This window comes from Chrysemys picta, chromosome 4 (genome assembly GCF_011386835.1).
Source record: "Chrysemys picta bellii isolate R12L10 chromosome 4, ASM1138683v2, whole genome shotgun sequence".
NCBI classification, from domain to species: domain Eukaryota; kingdom Metazoa; phylum Chordata; order Testudines; family Emydidae; genus Chrysemys; species Chrysemys picta.
The window spans coordinates 150,616,927-150,631,531 of record NC_088794.1 but is presented as its reverse complement, the minus strand read 5'-3'; the positions used below and the strand labels follow the sequence as shown (position 1 = coordinate 150,631,531).

Here is a 14,605-nt window from a genome sequence, read left to right as displayed (position 1 = left end):
ATGGATAGCAAGCATGGCCAGGGTGGATCTACGCCTTGCTGATCTCTGGCTGCAGATCGGCCTCAAGGGGCTGTCTACAGCCAGCTGCACTGATTGTGGAACTGGACCGACACAGAGCAAGCTCAGGATTTGGTGAGGAAAAGGCCAATTTTGCATGCAGAGTCCAGCTTACTTGGCTGTAATTTAAGATCTAGGCCTTAGCTTAACAACTTGTGGAATGCTGCATACCGCTCCAGTAAAACATCCACTTCCCTTAGCTTTTCAGGACATGATTGTAGAGAAGACCCTGTAAGATGTACTATACCGGGGAAATTCAGCTGGTAACAGCAATGGCTTCTGTCTGTGGTGTTGAAAGAAGCTTATAGAGCAGTAAAGGCTAGTTCTAGCAAGCAGAGCATTGGGGAACATGGTTATTTACAACAGTTCACTGGGCAGCCCACCAAATGAGTGACAGCTGTCCTCAGAACTGCTAGTTGTTGCTTCATTACTAAAGGTCCGAGGGGGCCTGAATATTTCCACTAACGTCACTTTTCTTCTCTTTAGCTTTCGTGTATCTCCAGCTACTTTTTAGCTGTGAGAAATAGCCAGGAAAAGTTGTAAATCATGAAAGCTATGGGTCTATCAAAATCTGGCTGACGTTCATGTAAAGATGGGAGCAGAGATGATTAAAACAAACATTCCCCAGGCAGGTTCAGCCAAGATGATGAAGTTTGCAGAAAACATGGGATCTCACCATCAATTCTCCAATCCAATACAGTACTAACACACTGATGCATAACCAAGTTGTCAGTTACAAACCATTATAGCCCAATGTTTTCTTGTGTGTAATGCTGATGAGCAAACCCAGATTACACGTCTCCTCTGTTACATATTGATATCCACCCCGGTTGCTTTGGAGACTTTGGGAATCCATTTAGAAAAATGCATTTTTTTGCTGTGAGTTCTAACTATCTATATTTAGAACAATTTAAATCTTTAAGGCTCACTCTGCTATCACAACAGAAAAGGCATTTTTTCAGACCTCCCACCTTTCATAATAATCCATGTGAGGTCCAATCAGGGGATATGGTTGTGAAACAGACTTTTTCATTTGGTTTAGAAAAAGGATTATCATAATTTGAGTTTAAGGTGACTGGTATATTGATAAGACATATTGTGATCATAGTGTACATTAGTACAATATAACGGGAGGGATCTAAGCTATATTGCTTTGAAAAATATCCAATAGGGAAGAGAAAAATGTTTTTTAGTTATAAAATACGTATCTTTAGCAAAGTTTCTTTGGGAGAACCCATTTTGGTTTCCAGTAACTCTACATTAATTTACTTACAGCAACCTTATTAATATGATTATGAACTTCTTTATATGTTTGTTTGCTGTCAGCACAGCCACTTAAATGCCAGGCTTTTTGCTAAAATGGATTGCGTTGTAGATAAACAAAACTCCACATTATGAGATTGGGGAAATAATGAAAAATGAGTTTTATGGGTTGGAAGCCATGTATACATCCTCAGATTAGTTTTATTCTTGAAATGTTGCAGGAAAGCGGGGATTGAAGCTGTTAAAATAAATGCAATATTTAATTTAAAGAGTGTTTTATAGAGGTTTCTGTTAATCTTCTAAAGCGGTCTGCAGAGTATAAAAATATCAACAGTCTAGAGGAGTCTTTATAGTAGCAGCGATAAAACATTCTTATGTGAGTTTTGCAGCTATCGTTCCATTAGAATTTAGTATATCCTGGTCCTTATAATCAGAGTAAATGTGACTATTATGTAGTAAACTAGAAAAATATTCAGTTGAAAGAACAAAGAAGTAATTCCATCAATCAAAGCCCTGGGGGAAGCCAATATTTTCATCTCACAGACAACACTAAAGTCCCTATTGATGCCATATGTCAAGTTTTCAAAAGTAGCTTCCTAAACTGTATGTACAGCCTTGTGTTTGCACTTACATGCCGTTCCTTGCATATGTGTAAGCAGCCACTTCAGTGCAAAATATTTGCATCTGAAAAGATACATGTATGCACCCGCATGCACAAATGTGCAATTTTCATTTGCAGTTTATAGAGTTGGAATTTTGATCCTCCATGTTCAAGCCCATCATCCCTTTTCCATGAGTTCTTCAGCCTCAAAGTGATATCGATGAAAAGTCTGAAAAATCAGTGGCATAGGAATTTCAAAGCTTCAGGAGGCAAAAAAAAAGATACATTTCTTTTTTATTTAAATACGTTTGCTTTGCTTGATCTTCCTTTATCCTGTTGTATATTAGCAATTACGAACTTGGGTTGGGAGAGGACTCACAACAAACAACGTTTGTGGTTATGTCTCAGCTTTCCCGCATGTTTAAGGCCCCACAAAAGCCATTTATCGCATTGCATATTTCTTTGGCACGAACATTCTCTCTTAAATAACTTCAGGGATCTGACTTAAACCACAAAACCAAGTAGATTCAGAGTATAGGTGGAATTTCATCCTTACTTTATGCCATGGTCTTAACTGATATTAGAGAGGTTTCAGAAAGATGAAGCCTTCCAATCATCTTCCATGTCTTATTTTGTGGGCTACTGAGTGTAAAATCAAATTTCAGACTACTGTGAATTCCAATGTTTATGAGGGTGAAAGACACATAAGTATTTTAGCTGGACAAAAGAAAGACCAGGCAAAACACAAAGGAAGGGAGGGCATCTTCAGTCCATGTTGTACAAGTGCTATAAATGCATTCCTCTAGTTCCAAGCCTCTATAAAGTCATGCTGCTTGGCTTTTACTTGGAAACACATTGAACGAGTACGGAGAAATTTCCTTCTCAGACTTCAATGATTTTTAGAATGTTCCTTTGTGGGTATAATAGGCAATATAACAGAAAACTTTAAAGAGTTTTCATCTTTTCTTTCCATCTACCAATGAATGCTTCTACATATAAAAGGTGGGAATAGTGGCTTTGACCCTAAAGTTTCTCTTTCCTGCCACCATGAGGTTCCACTCACGCCAGCCCTGCTCCACACTGTTCCTTGCTTTCACACCAATGTCACCCACCACTACTGACATCAGCTGACTTCCGTTATGAAGATGCCTCACGACTGTCTCACAGCCACCTGTAAGTACCAGATGAGAGAATGAAGCATTAAAAGAGCACGTGAGGGATCTTGCAGAGTAGCCAACGCCATCGATGGAGCTAGATCCCACTCCGCACCTGAAGAAAGATTCTCCCGCCCTCACTCACTCTGAGTAGTCCCTTGTCCCACGCGTAGTGTCACTGGTTGATGGGACTGTTCAGGAAGTCAGATCCTGAGCACGTTTAATAGAATCTGGTCCCTTGCTGTTTACACCTGACAAAGGGCCAGATTCTGCCACCATTACTGAACTTGAGTAACACGTTACCGGGCCAGCAGCCCTGTTGGTTTCAATGGGAGTATTCATGGAGTCAGGACTGGCAGAAGGGTGGCGGAATCTGGACTCTGAAGCTTGAGTCTGCCAGTCTTACTCCGGAGGGGCCAGATTCTCAGCAGTTACAAATCACTGTGGCTCCACTGACTCCAGTTGGGCTAGGCTGAGTTACACCTGCTCAGAATCTGAGGCAGATCTCACAGCCAGACTCCGATACCCTCACTCCCACCTAGCTCCTTGCGGAGCCTACGAGAGCACAATGGGTCGGCCGGAGTAAGGCACTCGCTCATCGTGAGTAAGGGTGGCAGACTTGGCCCCCAAGCGAGCTCTGGGCTACACGGACAGCTTTGGAGGGAACGTTTCAAGAGCGCCAGGGAATTCCTCAGAACCAACACTCCCACTTCAGGACTCATTCAGCCGGGTGTTCTCTCTGAGGTGGGAATGGGTGCCCCGCATTGGGTGAGGGTTGCTCATTAGTTTGACTCGTCTGGCGGGGTGTATTATAGCATCAGGCACAAGGGTTAAGTTGGCTCAAAAAGAGCCTGTCATAGAGCCACGATAGAAAGACATTGCAGCAGATGGCTGCTGGGTGGGTTGGTTTGAGCCAGGATTGTTTCACTATAGAATTGTAATGGGTGTGTGGCAATTAATTCTTTTTATTATTATTAATTTGAGTGCCGGTAGCACGTAGAGACCCCAGGTGAGATCAGGGCCCCGTGGAGCTGAGGCTGAACAGACACATAATAGGAGACATATTCCCTGCCTCCAAAAACAATCTAAACAGACAAAGGGGTGGGTGGAGAGGTAGAGGCACAGAGAAGGGGAAGTAACTTGGTCATGTTCTCACAGCAGGCCATCGGCAGAGTGACAAAGAGAAGCCAGTGAAACTATGTCAAATTACACCAGCTGATGATCTGACCCTGGCTTTTTACACCTCTTCACAGCAAGTGGACTCCAGGGGCGTAGTACCTCAGACTGAACCTCAGATGTTCCTCTAAATGGCTGGGAAGTCAACAGAGTCCTGCATCTCATCATTCCCAGACCTACAATGCTACAAATACAGGCCTACCTTTCCTCAGGCCTTGCCAAACCAAAAGGAGACAGGATGAAATATTCACATAGGCCTACCCGCCCATCACAAGCATGTTTGCTTGATATATCACACTTATTCAGGGGGGAAATCAGGAAAGAGTTAATCTGACTCAAATGTATAATTGAATTATGTACTATTATCCAGAGCTCTGTAAACTCTTCTCCTTAATCATCAGCGTTGTGCCACTGCTTTGAGAGAAACGGGAATTAGAACAATTTGTGAATCATAATTATGGGCACAATCTAGAAGTGGTTCTCAAACTAGGGCCGCCGCTTGTTCAAGGAAAGCCCCTGGAGGGCTGGGCCGGTTTGTTTACCTGCCGCATCTGCAGGTTCGGCCGATCGCAGCTCCCAGTGGCCTTGGTTCACCGCTCTAGGCCAATAGGAGCTGCAGGAAGCGGCGCGGGCCGAGGGACATACTGGCTGCCGCTTCCCACAGCCCCCGTTGGCCTGGAGCAGCGAACCGTGGCCTCTGGGAGCTGCGATCGGCCGAACCTGCGGACACAGCAGGTAAACAAACCAGCCTGGCCTGCCAGGGGCTTACCCTGAACACGCAGTGGCCCTAGTTTGAGAACCAGTGGTCTATGGAATGAAAAATCTCCGAAATTGTAACAACACTGAGTCTTTCCACCAATTCAATGCAAACAAAATGCAACAATGGACGGATATTTCAGAGACAAACGTTTACACTGTGTAGACGCACACCACCTCTGACTCAAATCTTTCTATCCAGCTAACTTTAAACAGCGACTCGCTGGCAAACTGACAAGAAATAATAGGTCTAAAACTAGGCTTTTGGTCTTCGACTGAGTTCTGCTGTTACAGGAATCTTAGGCTTACGGCTGAAGAACTTGGCAAACAAGGAACAGCAGTCTGGAGAGGATTTTGTTGGCCGAACTAAAAAAATGTGATGGGACTCTGTTTACAAACATTACATTACAGTGGCTGCATATCAAGTGTTTCTTCCATTTTGAAAGTTTCTACCTGCCGGAGGTATTCCCTATACCTAAAATAGGAGATGCCATTGGACCACTGATCTCTCTTAAAGGGATAGAAAGTTGGTAAATGCACCACCTGTAAGTGTAAATGCGACATTGTGTATTGAGAATGGATCATCACACATACAGATATAGTAACTGAGTGCTGTTGTAATCTATGTATTGTTTTCACTAGGCCAAATTCTGCTCTTGAGGAAACCTATCTACCTCTAATGAACTCATGAGCAGTTATAACTGGTATAGAATTTGGTCTATTCGCTAAATAAAACTGTGTGTGTGAGTCCCTGTAGGAGAGGAAGTGGGAAGGGAAGGTGACCCGAGGAAAGTAATTTGTTGGTTTTCTCCTTGGAGAAATCAGCGAGATCCTGGGCAGGCAGTGAGGTGGAGGCTGGAGAGGGGGAAGGTTTGAGGAGGGAGTCCAAGGTGATGCTTGCCCTCGTGGTATGATGTGCTAGGGAGACTATGTTCTGATGAGGCAATGTGTTTAAAGTGCATTTGTATGTGCTACTCTGGTGTCTTCCTGGTGAAGAATTTCTTGCTGGAGCAAGGAATTTTCTCTCCAGTTCATGCCATTCAGTTAAGCTCTTATAAATTCAGTTGCTGGGCTTTTTTCTAACTCCCGTATGAACTCCTACTTACTGTTATTCCAAGCACAACCCTTTTAAGAGGGTAGCTATAGACCGATGACCAGATACTCAGCTGACGTATATCAGTGAAGCACCAATGAATGCAGCATCTGGCCCTGATTACTGACCTAAGGGCATGACGACTAATTCAGCTTCTTTACAAAACATATCTCTCTGTCTCAAACTTTGGCCGGCTCAGGAGAAAAAAGGGACTCTAGAGAAAGAATGAAGACGAGAAGATGGTTTAAGCGGAAGAAGGCTGTTTTGCTAATGGCTGCACTAAAAGCTAATGTTTTCTTTGGAAGGGGAAGTCCCAGCCTGGACTGGCTCCGGAACATTCAGAAGCAAGTTAGCAAACATAGAGGGCTGCTAGAATTCCTGTGTATAGTTAGGTGTGGAGATGGGGCAAGATTCCCTGAGATATCAGTCCATTCTCTGATAGCTTCACAGTTATATGCAGCCAAAAGACTTAAAAGGGAACCAGTACAAAAGTAATGACCTGACCCGACCAGAGGTGGCCTATCCTCCAGTCAGACCAACCAAATCAAAAGTTGTATCTCCTGAGCTGGAACAGTTACTTTCTAAGAACACGCAAGGCAGCCTGTCTTGAATTCCAGACAGTCCTTGGCAACCACCCAAAGCTGTTGAGTAAGATCGAGTAGCTATCGATGACACTGGAGTAAAAGAATGAGTGAGCTGCAAGGGGGATCTGAGGGCTGCGCCAAGAAGAGAAAGAGATAACGGGAAATAATTTTCTCAGAGTCAGAGAAATCTGGGAACCAATACAAAAGCGGGATTTGAATCCAGAGACGGATTGATATGTTCACACCAGCAGCACAGGAGGAATTAAAGAAGAACTCCCAGGCTCTCAGACACACTGTTAGTTTTTTACGTTGAAATATTCCATGCAACACATTCAGGCGTAAAATGTGACTGACTCTCAAAGGACATACGTTAAATTTAAAAAGTGAAAAGCCTTTTTTAACGGCTGTTCCCAACCTTTTATCCAGGTTTAATGGATGTCATTGAAACTGCTGTGCAATTCAGCCAGTCTGCATCAAGTGAATAACTTTTACAAGTAGCAGAATTTGTGTTTTTTGCCGAGGCAGGCGATATAACTCTGCAGCTGCGTCACCCTTACAAATTTGTATTGTTCCTATTTAAAGCAACAGACAGGATGATACTCTGTGAACCTGAGGGAAATGCTGTATTTGACTTAAGGAAGCATTCGTCATGCTAGACCTTGTCGCACTTCATGTTTAATGCCATTGTAGATCTGGCCATTCATTTCCTTCAGTGGCTGTGCTGTTTGACTTTGGATGGCAATCTTGCAAGGGGTTTTTAGTTTTACGGAAACACACAAACTATAGAAACATTATCAATAGTAACATGAATCCTCGCCAGCATTTCTATTAGACATTGAGGGCCAAATTTTCCAAAGGGCTTTAGAAAATACACTAACAATATTTAGGGGTGCATGCATTTACCAGTGCAAGACTCCAGAGGATGCAAATCCCTATTCCCATGTGCAAATATCGTTTTCTGCATCTGCATTTTCACTGACCTCCTTACAATGGGGCTCATAAATTTACTTCTTATATAAATCCTATTGAGGCTGCTCTGTGGCATTCCAGCTGTGGTATTCTTACCCCAGCCATGCCTACTCCCCGGTCTAGGGTGTTAGCTACAATCAAGTGAGCCTTTAGGCACTTCAGAAGATGAGAGATGATCATATGCACGTTGTAAAAGCAATCCACACTCAGTGTTCTTTCTGCACTGAAATATTTTGAATTCAATTACTTCTCAGTCTTCGTTTTTTACTTTAATTAAACACAACTAGTCCTTATTCCTACTTAATCACATTTCTAAAGAGAGAGGTTGTCTGTAAAGGAAGCTATTAGCAATTGGAATCACCCAAATCCCCAATTATATTACTCTGCACCTGGGTAAATTTGAACTTGATTATAGTCTGTAAACTCAGGATAATCATTTTCTTCCTGTGTTTACCTTTGGCTTCACGGGATTGGTGATATTTTGTTCTCCTGAACCCATCCTGAATTTCAGCAAGTAGAATTCTGAAACTAAAGTAGCACTTTGAATTTCTATCTAGATTTTGCCTTTCAGTGTTTTTCAATCACACTGGTGTCTTGCTGCTGTAATCATTTCAACCAGCCCAATACTTTCATTCCACTTATTGATGCAAAATTCTCCTTCAGTCATTTCACTGTGTAAAATGTCTTGTTAGCCAGAAGATTTTTTTTTTAATAAAAGCAAACCAGAGGTACTTACTAGCAGGATCGAAGATGATGGCTACATAAAATCCCAGAATATGGAAGCATCTAAGAGGGCTAATTATCCATTATACAATTAACTACTGCACTGATCCCTGAAAATTAAACTAATCACTAATTTTTGACCCCTCACAACTGATACAGGTAATAAAGAAACAAATAGATGTCAAGCCAGGATCTTTCAGTACATCAGTCTATTCTTATTTTCTTTGGTATTAGCTCAGAGATTATTATTACAGTGGAACCCTTCTTATCCAATCCAATTAGGTCCGGGGCCAGATTGGATAATCAAAAATTCAGATAATCAGGAGAATGGACACAGAGCTTTCTATCCGTTATTTTAAGATGCGAAGTTGCTGACCCCCTCCTGGAAAAGCATTAAAACATACCCTCCTTCTTATCTACTTAACAGAATATACAAACCGTTAGTTCTTGCAAACAATATTTTGTTCATTTATTAACAGGAACACCGACATGAGTTTTTGAAAAGTTGGCTTGATCATTTTTACACTCCTTACTCTTTAACTGTGAACATTATAGGGACTGGTAGAGGGCTTTCCCTTTACCCCCCTCCCCTGGTTCTTGTCACGCAGACTGAAAGCAGAAGCCCAGAAGTCCAAAGTGCAGGCAATGTGATGTTTATTGGGGTTTGTTTCCAGCAAGCATGCCCATAACTCTGACACCGCAGAGCCTTGTTTCCCAGTGTCCCATTCCCCCCATCCTTAGCAGGCACAATTATACCTGAAATGCACGCCCTCAGTCCCACCCTTTACAACTTATGGTCATGTTCCATTTTGGGGGGGTCATGAGTCTCGGGTCTTTGTCCACCTCTTTTGTATCCCATGGGAGGGGTAAGGAGTGAGGTTGTGCTACGGTCAGGGACAGGCATTTCTTTGGCCTTTTAGTGTTTTATACCTTCCCTCCAATTCCCACTTACCCCTCTAGACTAGGGTTACCATACGTCCGTTTTTTCCCGGACATGTCCGGCTTTTTGGTAATCAAACCCCCATCCGGGGGGAATTGCCAAAAAGCCGAACATGTACGGGAAAAATACCGGCAGGGCACTTCCCCTCCTACGGCTGCTCTGCTCCTCCCCTGACTCTTCGGCTTAAGAGCCGAGCTGCCCGAGTGCTCCGGCTTCGGGCAGTCCCCTTGCCTCCAGACTCCGAGCCGCCGGCCGGGCACTTCCCCTCCCGGGCTCCAGCTGCTCTGCTCCGGCGGCGCAGGGTCCGGAGGCAAGGGGGCTGCCCAAAGCCGGTAGCGCTCGGGCAGCTCGGCTCTTAAGCACAGCCGAAGAGTCAGGGGAGGAGCACAGCAGCCGGAGCCCGTGAGGGGAAGTGCCCGGCCAGGGGCGCAGGGTCCGGAGGCACGGGTGCTGCCCGAAGCCCGAGCGCTACCGGCTTCACGGTTTGCCAGGCAGCCTCCAGACCCTGCGTCCCTTGCTGGGCGCTTCGCCTCCCGGGCTCCAGCTGCGCTGGGGAAGCGCCGGCCGGGGGCGCAGGGTCTGGAGGCTGCCCGGCAAACCGTGAAGCCGGTAGCGCTCAGGCAGCCCTTTTCGCATGGCTGGGAGGGAGGAGGGGGAGTTAGTGCGGGGACTTTGGTGAAGGGGCGGGGAATGGGTGGAGTTGGGGCGGGGCTGGGGGTGGGAAAGGGGTGGGGCCAGGGCCCGTGGAGTGTCCTCTTTTTTTATTTTTTAAATATGGTAACCCTACTCTAGTCTGGTTGCTTTACCTTGCCTTGAGATAGGAGTTGAGGCAGTCTTCAAGTGTGCTCCCACCATGCCCAGCTACACTTTAATAGCTCTTATCTGTTCCCATTGTACTAACAAACCCATCTGGCTAGGCCGAAGCAACATTCACAATGTCTTTGTCCTTTGTTCACACATATTAGTAAGAATATAAGTGTATCAAGAATCAAACAGGCAAACAAGACCCAAAATTCTATCTCTGGCAAAAATACAGGCCTGAATCCTACGCTGTCTCTAGCACTCCTAACAGGGACCGTCTACAAAGTCTGTTTAGTATTACACAAGGCACCAGTTCTATTTAGCTTGTTTTCACCTAACATCACAAACAGTACAATTTTTTTTTTAAATGCAAAAATGATCATCATTACAAAGCATTAATGCTAGAATTCATGGTCATTTTACAAGTCTGAAAAGATGTGGCAGTTACAGTATTGTTGCCATGGAGGTGATGTGAATTTCCCACATTCGTGTGTGCGCGCTGGTTGTTTGGTTGATATGGAGAGCCGGATAATGGAGGCTCAGATAAATGGGGTTCTACTGTATTTTCATTTGTTATTTGTATTTCAATAGCGCCTACAGGTAATAGTCAAGATCGGGGATCTATTGTGTTAGACACCTGTCAGCGATGGTCTAGGTTTACATGGTCCTGCCGCAGTGCAGGGGGCTGGACTTTACGACTTTTCTAGGTTCCGTCCAGCCCCACATTTCTATGATGTACACAGAGAGTGAGATTATCCTGGACTCAAACCCATGGCACCCTCAATAGGCTAGACAGACACAGGAATGATTATCATCCCATTTTACAGATGTTCAAAAGTCCCATTAAGACACCCATAACATGCTGATTTGGTAGTTTAGTGCTTTGTGGAGTTCAGTAGAGATCAGATCCTCTTAGGTCTAGGTTGTGCACCCATTATGTATGTTGGCCAGCATTCATTCCCACGAACAGTCCAAAGAAGGCAGTATCATTCCTTTGCATAAGAACATAAGAACGGCCATACTGGGTCAGACCAAAGGTCCATCTAGCCCAGTATCCTGTCTTCTGACAGTGGCCAGTGCCAGGTGTCCCAGAGGGACTGAACAGAACAGGTAATCATCAAGTGATCCATCCCCTGTCATCCATTCCCAGCTTCTGGAAAACAGAGGCTAGGGACACCATCCCTGCCCATCCTGGCTAATAGCCATGAATGGACCTATCTCCATGAACTTATCTAATTCTTTTTTGAACCCTGTTGCAGTCTTGGCCTTCACAACATCCTCTGGCAAAGAGTTCCACACGTTGATTGTGCGTTGTGTGAAGAAATACTTCCTTTTGTTTGTTTTAAACCTGCTGCCTATTAATTTCATTTGGTGATCCCTAGTTCTTGTGTTATGAGAAGGAATAAATATCACTTCCCTATTTACTTTCCCCAGTCATGATTTTAGAGACCTCTATCATATCCCCCCTTAGTCATCTCTTCTTCAACCTGAAAAGTCCCCGTCTTATTAATCTCTCCTCTTACGGAAGCTGTTCTATACCCCTAATAGTGTTTGTTGCCCTTTTCTGAACCTGTTCCAATTCCAATGTATCTTTTTTGAGATGGGGCGACCACATCTGCACGCAGTATTCAAGATGTGGGTGTACCAGGGATTGATGATATTTTCTGTCTTTATTATCTATCCCTTTCTTAATGTTTCCCAATATGAGTGGGAGCTCATCTACTGTCAGGAGTCAGACCCTGCAGCCGTGACTGTTCAGTCTCCTGACATCCTAATAAGCCAGCAAGGCTGCATGATGGACCACCCTGCCTGATCCTGTTCCAGCCTTGCTCCTGCTTCAGAACAAGCCCTACTCCTGCTTTCTGGTCATCCGGTTCTGACCCGCAGCTCTGTGCAGACAGTCGGCACAGCAGACCTCAAGCAAACCGCACAATGGGGGGAGAGACTATTCTTTACAAAAACATCTGTTCTCTTGATTGAAACTGGCCATGAAAGTTCTGAGAGACTTGGAAGAGTTCCAAGATCTGGTAGGTTTTAAAAATAGTACCTGGGTATCAGAAATGTGATTTGAAAGTGCACTTCGATGCTGTGGGTTAATATTCCTTATGGCTGAGGAGAGTTTCTGTATACTGACTGCAAACACATTTTAATATCTGTCAAGCTTGCCTTCAAAACTTGATGATCCAGAGGCCTCTGAAAGAAAATTGGAAGAAAGGAAACACAAAATGTCACTCTGAATTCAAAAGGTCTGATCCAGGGTTGCACACAGGGTGGGGAGGGGCAATCCTCACACATCCTGGTAAAAGGTTTGAGGAGCTGACTGAAAGCAGACTGGGCGTTAAGACAGCAAGAGCAGCACCAGAAAGGAAGGTTACCAGCCAACTGTGTTTGTCTGAGCATATTTAGCGATTAAAAAGCAAAGGCTTTGAGGCCATTACAGCATTACTTTCAATCGCTTCTAACTGCATATTAGCATTTGCATCCTCATGAAATATCATCTGTGCCTTTTGTAAGGATTGAAGAAATTATCAGCGTCAGCCTGGCTTGGCTCTGAAAGCCTCTTCAGCTTGTCTGACTCTTCTATTTTTTTCTTGTTTCTACCCTTTTTAATCTCCTCCTTCTATTTTTAGGGACCACTGTGACCACCGGCCAGAGTTCTCTGAGGACTCTGCATACGTAATGAGTACCAGGGCCTGAGATTCAAACCCCGCTAAAGTCACGGGATGCACTCTCACTGACTTCAATGCATTTTCGAGCAGGCCTCAGATGAGCTAGTGTTAATATGTACGTTCCAAGGGCCAGATTTTAAGAGGTACTTAAAAGGCCTATCTGCATCTTTAGGCACCTGAACTCTGTAATGATCCGTGCAGACAGTACTTCCAGCAATAGGTGGTGCTGTGTCTTTATCTTAACATTAAGTCACTTCGTTTTGATATTATGTTGTTTATTTAGTTGGGGAAGGTAGGAAGGATTTAAGTTCTGCATGGTTATGCTGGAGTTGTTACTTGGAGTGCTCCAATAAATCCTTCTAGATTTCTAAAAGTGAGTATTACAGTACAACTGAATTGGTTTTAAGAGAGAGCTTGACAAATTTATGAGTGGGATTGTATGCCAGGGTTGCTTGTGGGATGGGCAGATACTGTGAGCCGGTACAAAGAATTCTTGCTCTTAGGTGCTTAACTGGCTAGTTCTTGCTCACACTCTCAGGGTCTAACTGATCGCCATACAGATTCATTGACTTTATGGCCAGAAGGGACCATCATGATCATCTAGTTTGACATGCTACACATTGCACACAGAACCTCACCCACCCCCTCCTGAAATAGACCCCTAACCTCAGTCTGAGTTACTGAAATCCTCAAATCATGGCTTAAAGACTTCAAGTTACAGAAAATCCTCCATTTACTCTACTTTAAACCAGCAAGTGACCCGCGCTCCATGCTGCAGAGGAAGGCAAAAAAAAAAACAACCCAGGGTCTCTGCCAATCTGACCCAGGTGAAAATTCCTTCCCAACCCTAGATATGGTGATTAGTTAGACCCTGAGCGTATCATAGAAGATTAGGGTTGGAAGGGACCTCAGGAGGTCATCTAGTCCAATCCCCTGCTCAAAGCAGGACCAATCCCCAACTAAATCATCCCAGCCAGGGCTTTGTCAAGTCGGGCCTTAAAAACCTCAAAGGATGGAGATTCCACTACCTCCCTGGGCAACCCATTCCAGTGCTTCACCACCCTCCTAGTGAAATAGTGTTTCCTAATATCCAACCTAGACCCCCTCCTCCCCCTGCAACTTGCTTCTTGTTCTGCCATTTGCCACCACTGAGAACAGCCGAGCTCCATCCTCTTTGGAACCCCCCTTCAGGTAGTTGAAGGCTGCTATGAAATCCCCCCCTCACTCTTCTCTTCTGCAGACTAAATAACCCCAGTTCCCTCAGCCTCTCCTCATAAGTCATGTGCTCCAGCCCCCTAATCATTTTCATTGCCCTCTGCTGGACTCGCTCCAATTTGTCCACATCCCTTCTGTAGTGGGGGGACCAAAACTGGACGCAATACTCCAGGTGTGGCCTTACCAGTGCCGAATAGAGGGGAATAATCACTTCTCTTGATCTGCTGGCAATACTCCTACTAATACAGCCCAATATGCCGTTGGCCTTCTTGGCAACAAGGGCACACTGCTGACTCATATCCAGCTTCTCATCCACTGTAATCCCCAGGTCCTTTTCTGCAGAACTGCTGCTTAGCGAGTCGGTCCCCAGCCTGTAGCAGTGCATGGGATTCTTCCATCCTAAGTGCAGGACTCTGCACTTGTCCTTGTTGAACCTCATCAGATTTCTTTTGGCCCAATCCTCCAACTTGTCTAGGTCACTCTGGACCCTATCCCTACCCTCCATCGTATCTACCTCTCCCCCCAGTTTAGTGTCATCTGCAAACTTGCAGAGGGTGAAATTAATCCCATCATCCAGATCATTAATGAAGATGTTGAACAAAAC

At 44.6% G+C, this 14,605-nt stretch overlaps 1 long non-coding RNA gene across 3 annotated transcripts in view; it reads right to left on the bottom strand.

Annotated features, from left to right (window-relative positions):
- LOC135982764 (uncharacterized) overlaps window positions 1–14,605 on the bottom strand; it is a 136,732-nt gene that overhangs the window by 34,057 nt on the left and 88,070 nt on the right. The window contains exon 3 of one of the 3 annotated variants that reach the window (XR_010600313.1): window positions 390–3,092. The exons of 1 other annotated variant lie outside the window; for it this stretch is intronic. This is a non-coding gene — a long non-coding RNA (uncharacterized LOC135982764). Of the gene's footprint in view, window positions 1–389; window positions 3,093–12,168; window positions 12,311–14,605 lie in introns of those variants that run through there. One more of the 3 variants, XR_010600316.1, reaches the window with a different exon arrangement.